This window comes from Bos indicus x Bos taurus, chromosome 4 (assembly GCF_003369695.1).
Source record: "Bos indicus x Bos taurus breed Angus x Brahman F1 hybrid chromosome 4, Bos_hybrid_MaternalHap_v2.0, whole genome shotgun sequence".
NCBI lineage: Eukaryota > Metazoa > Chordata > Mammalia > Artiodactyla > Bovidae > Bos > Bos indicus x Bos taurus.
The window spans coordinates 53086905-53092904 of record NC_040079.1 but is presented as its reverse complement, the minus strand read 5'-3'; the positions used below and the strand labels follow the sequence as shown (position 1 = coordinate 53092904).

General features: G+C 39.9%; 1 pseudogene; it reads left to right on the top strand.

Moving 5' to 3' along the window:
- On the top strand, positions 1 to 5186 carry LOC113890905 (annotated as a pseudogene).
- Positions 5187 to 6000: the final 814 nt, after the last annotated feature.

The window sequence follows — 6000 nt, the reverse complement described above, 5'->3', positions numbered from 1 at the left end:
ATAGTCTATGGGTTCACAAAGGGTCGGAGAGGACTGAGGATTGAACACACACACATACAAAAGGCAATTGAACTAGAGACTTAGATCTTCAGACTCTCCAAACTGAATTATTTTGAGACTTAATCATTCCTTCTGGATAGAAGGAGAAAGAATACGGTGAAGATTAGCTGAGAAATGGATAACTAGTTCCCAGAAAGCTTCAATAACTTAAGGGTTCAGACATTGGATAGAACTCTAAATGGTGGACAAGAGTCAGTGTGCATTTTCAGATTCTTCTGCTTCTGCAATCATCCCCTCCTCCACGAAACTGAAATATTATTGGGCATTTGAGTATTTGTAGAAGGATTATGGTATTAATTTAGAAAATGTCCGAGTGCCTACTGTATGCTCGGCCTAGACCAGATTCCTGCTTTCATGGAGCTTACAGGCCAGACAGTGTCATTTTAGGGATTAAGTTGGTTCTGTGGTTATGGAGGAGAGAAGCCTAAGGGGACCTTAGACTATGGCTGTGCAGGGTCTTATTCAGCCTCTGAAAGTCTTTGTTACTAATTCCCAAGTTTCTTCAGGTATCCAAACACCTTGGAGAGAATGGACTGATTCTCAGTTCAGGTGAAACCCTGATTGCGCTAAACCAGTTCTGCTCTAATGCAGACACTAGAATCACCTGGAGGGCTTGTTGAACACGTAGTGAGGCGTCCTCACATGAGCGACCGTGGTCATGAGAGCACGCTGGCTTCCTCCCGGAGTTGCAGGTCACTTGTACATCTCCCACCGACCTAGGGAGCAGGAGGAAGAGGAGGAAACAAGGGCGCCACTGCCAGGCGGCCCCACTACCCCTGCTGCCCCCCGGGTGCTGCCGGCCCTCGGCGTCCCCATTGGCCTGGCGCCCTGGCTCTCGGTGCTGTTTCTGATGTACGTCCTTGGCTTCAGCAGCATTTTTGGCTGTGATGATCCTGCTGCCCTTCAGACTCAGGTTACATGGAATACGCGGGTGAGCACCACAAAGTTCATGCTACTGTATGCCTGGTATTACTGACCCAACGTAGCTTTGTGTTTCTTTCGTGACTTTTTGATCCACTGAGTATTTGGAATATGATAGGGAGCCATTATTTTTAGTCGCTTTATTTGCATTGGGCAGGTTATTTTGCTCTGGGTGGACTATTTAATGCTTTTTGGCTGATGGAGTTTGGAAAGTTTGCATTTGGGACTGGTGAGGAGTCCTTAGCACTTGCTCAGAATACGTATGCTGTGAATTGGTTTAAAGGCAGAGAATTAAACTCAGTGTTTGGGCTCCAACTTAGCATGGCTAGAAATGGAAGTACAGTAACCATAAGCCTCATGGGATGGCCGTATTCTAAGGTTGAAGCTTTGTTGGGTTCTGTTGGTCACACAACACTTGAAGTCACACTTATGACTGGGGGTATAACATGTATTTTTTCATTAGTTTGTGCCTTGGACTTTGCTTACCTGTATCAGAGAGCAGAAAGAATTCTTCATGAAGAACAAGGGAAAACAGGTGAGGTTATTCAGTGACCTGATTTTCCTCACCTCTGTGGTGATGCATGTTTATCCACTATGTTTGCTACTGTGTTGCCATGTTCCCTTTCATTGAACTTGAGAAAGTTTTTTTTTTTACAGAGAAATTTGAATTTTCCTCCCCAAGTAGTGAGGGCTATTAATAATATTGTATATGTATTAGTAATATCAGCTCCCACGTCACCAGTATTTAAGCTCCTGGTGGGTAAAAAAGGCGAAAAAAATCCTGGGTTCTGTGTGCAATGGTGGCCACTCTTTTCTTTTCCATTCTTGTTTTCTTAACTGAAATATAGTTGATTTGTAATGTGTTAATGTCTGCTGCACAGCAAAGCAATTCAGTTACATACACATATATGTATATACATGTATATACTTGTGTGTACATATGTATTCTTTTTTAATGTTCTTTTCATTATGGTTTATCATGGGATAGTGAAGATAGTTCTCTGTGTTATATAGGACCTTGTTGTTTATTGATTTGATATATAGAAGTTTACATCCATTATACCCAGCCTCCTGGTCCATTGCTCTCCCAACCCCCTCCACCTTGGCAACCGCCAGCCTGTTCTCTATGTCTGTGCTTCGGTTTTGGTTTCATAGATAGGTTCATTTAGGTCATATTTTCGATTCCACATACAAGTGATATCACATATGGTTTTTGTCTTTCTCTTTCTAACTTCATGTAGTATGATAACTCTAGGTTCATTCATGTTGCTACAAATGGTGCTATTTCCTTCTTTTTATGGCTGAGTAGTATTCCATTGTGTACATGTAGCACATCTTCTTTATCCCCTTCTCTGTCAATGGACATTTAAGCTGCTTCCATGTTTTGGCTGTTGCGAACAGTGCTGCAGTGAACACTGGGATGCTTATATCTTCTTGAATTATGGTGTTCTCTCAGTACATGCCCAGAAGTGGGATTACTGGATCATATGGTAGTTCTATATTTAGTTTTTTAAGGAACCTCCATATTGTTTTCCATAATGCTTGTACAAATTTACATTGCTACCAACAATGTAGGAGGGTTCCTTTTTCTCCATACCCTCTCCAGCATTTGTTATTTGTAGACTTTGGATGTCCATTCTGACTGGCGAGAAGGTACCTTATTATAATTTTGATTTGCATTTTTCTAATAATTAGCGATGTTGACCATCATTACATGTGTCTATTGCCCACCTATATTTCTTTTTTGGGGAAATGTCTTATTTAGGGCTTCTGCCCTTTTGATTGGGTTGTTTTTGTTGTTGTTGTTGAGTTGTTTGAGCTGTTTGTATATTGTGGAAATTAAGCCCTTGCTGGTTGCATCATTTGCAAATATTTTCCCCCATTCTGTAGGTTGTGTTTTCATTTTGTTTATGGTTTCCTGTGCTGTGTAGAAGCTTGTAAGTTTGATTAGGTTCCATTTGTTTCTGTTTTTATTTCTATTGCCTTAGGAGACTGACCTAGCCTTCCTAAGGTCAGTCAGTTTATATCATTGGTACAATTTATGTCAGAGAATGTTTTGCCTATGTTCTCTTCTAGGAATTTTATGGTGTCATGTTTTATGTTTAAGTCTTTAAGCTATTTTGAGTTTATTTTTGTATATGATGAGAGGATGTGTTCTAACTTAATTGGTTTACATGTGACTGTCCAACTTTCCCAACACCACTTGCTGAAGAGATTTTTTTTCCCATTGTGTCTTCTTGCCCTCTCTGTTGAAGAGTAATTGACTGTAGGTGTGTGGGTTTGTTTCTGGTCTCTCTGTTCTGTTCCATTGATCCATATGTCTGTTTTTAATGCCAATACCACACTGTTTTGATTACAGTAGCTTTGTTCTATTGTTGGAAGTCTGGGAGGTTATGCCTTCTGCTTTGTTCTTTTCCTTAAGGATTGCTTTGGCAATCCTGGGTCTTTTATGGTTCCATATGAATGTTCTAGTTATGTGAAAAATGTCATGGGTAATTTGATAGGGCTCACATTGCCTATAGATTGCTTTGGTTAATATGGCCATTTTAACAGTGTTAATTCTTGCAATCCCAAAGCATGGGATAGCTTTCCATTTCTTTGAATCATCTTCAGTTTCCTTTGTTAATGTTTTATAGTTCTCAATCTATAAGTCTTTCACCTCCTTGGTCAGGTTTATTTCCTAAATGTTTTATTTTGGGGACTGCAATTTTAAAAGGTATTTTCTTTTTAAAGGTATTTTCTTTATACTCCCTGATAGTTCATTGTTGGTGTAAGAAATACAATTGTTTTCTGTATGTTAATCTTGTGAATATGCCTATTTTAAAGTATAATTCTGAGGACTGTTTTAGCCTGTGTCTTTTGTATTGCTGAATTCTGCTTTGGAATAGGCTCATCAGTGGTGAGGTTTGGAAAATTGTACCTGGTACATGCAGGTAATTGTGAGTAAGGACAGTTATGGATGTCTTTGGATTTTGTACTGAGATAATTTTCACAAAGTGTCATATCCTAGGGATATGTCCTTTTCTCTATCTTAAAGCAAAAATCTTTTGAGGGGGTAGAAGGGATGTTTTATATAGAATAAACAATGGCATTTTAACAGGCATTCTCTTTTGCAATAGTGAACATTTGAAAGATATTTTTATTAAGTCTCATTTTCACAAATAACAGATTATGCTCTGCTGTTTTTAGTTATAAGAGGTTCCTGAACATGAACCCTTTTGAGCTTCCTTATCTCTCTGTTACTGAGGACCCTAATTCCTTAGGGACAGAATTTTATGGTATAAACTGCATAGTTTTTCTTATAGTCCAATTAATTACAAAAAGTCCTGTAAATTATGATAATTGCATATCTCCAAGGATAAATAAAAACACTGCAAAAGGAATACTTGATGTCTTTAACTTCTGAGTTTTCAAAAATATTAAAACACTGACTTTAACTCTTATTTATGTGGGAAATTATCTCTGTAAGAAAATCTAAGCTGGAATAAAGAAAATTTGCTTAATCAGTTATTGAAAGATTATGGGGGTAGTTTTTTCTCCAGAGTAGGACCTTAAATAACATTTATGTTTTTTGCATTTAAGAAGATGTGGATATGAAATTTCTCTGACGAACTTAAACACTTTTTTAGTTGTACCACCTTTTTACCCTGCACTACCACCATCCTCACTGAAAAGCTCCCATTAAGTTATGGGATCCTTAGTTGCCATATCCAAAGGGGATTCATCACCTTATCATCTTGTAGCAGCATCTGACCCCCATGGCCTCTCCAAACCTGACGTTCTTTCTTTCTCTGCTTTCTTCTTACATTCCTGACTGCCTTTTCTTCTGCCCATGCCTGGCCTTCCTTGCAAAGTTGTCTAACTTTGCCTGCTCCTTAGATTTCATTCTTATCCAGGGACCTATTATATGTGCTATGTCACTTCAATTGTGTCCAACTCTTATGACCCCATGGAATGTAGCCTGCCCGGCTCCTCTGTCCTTGGGATTCTCTAGGCAAGAATACTGGTGTGGTTTTGTTGCCATTTCCTCCTTCAGAGGATCTTCCCAACCCAGGGATCACCCTCATATCTCTTATGTCTCCTGCATTGGCAATGGGTTCTTTACTGCTAGTGCCCCCTGGGGACCTATTACTGGTCTTTTTTAATTTCAGCTGGTGATACAGTCTGATCAGGTCTTAATCTACCAGCTCATCCCTCTCTCTTGAGCTCCAAAACCATAGGTTCAACCATTTTCTAGACATTTTTACATGGGTGAACCATTGGTACAATGCATTCTGCAAACTGAACCCATGATTTCCCCCTGCTAATAATCCTGCTTTCCTTCCCATATTCTCTTTTCTTCCTAAATATTAACTTAATTATAAAGACCAGAAACAGGGATGGCACTTGTGACTATTTCCTTTTTAATCCTGGCATCAAATCAGTAAGTCCTGACCTCATCCTAAATCTCTTTCTTATCCTGACTCTTCTCCACATCCCTTCCGCTGGGAGCCAAGTTTGGTTTGTCATTGCCTATAACATCTTCCTGATGTTACAGCTTCTGAGTCTCTAATCTTACATCCTCTGTACTGTCCTCGACATGTCACTGGACTGTACTTGACTCACAAGGTTCCTTATTCCCTGGCACAGACCTGCTTGTTTCATCTCATTCCCCCTCCTCTCCCCTCACATTTCATGTTCTGGTTAAACCCAGTTCTAAGTTCTCTGAACTTTCTGTGCTCTCATGTATTACTGTTTATGGCTGGCACCCATGTACTCTGCCTGGGGAAGCCAGGGAAAATCTCAGCAGAGAGTAAACATTGAGTTGAGACTTGCAGGATGGCCAGGAGTGTGCCCGACCGGCGTGTGGTTGGTATTCACCGTTCTTGATCCCACAGAGTTTGTACTTCAGTGTGGGACAGATGGATACACAATTGAAGTACTTTGTGATAACCGCTGGTTTAGAAGTGTGTACAAACAGCAGTAGAAGGCAGGGAAGGAGGTCCTAGAGTATGATAATATCATTTCAACTCAGGAAAA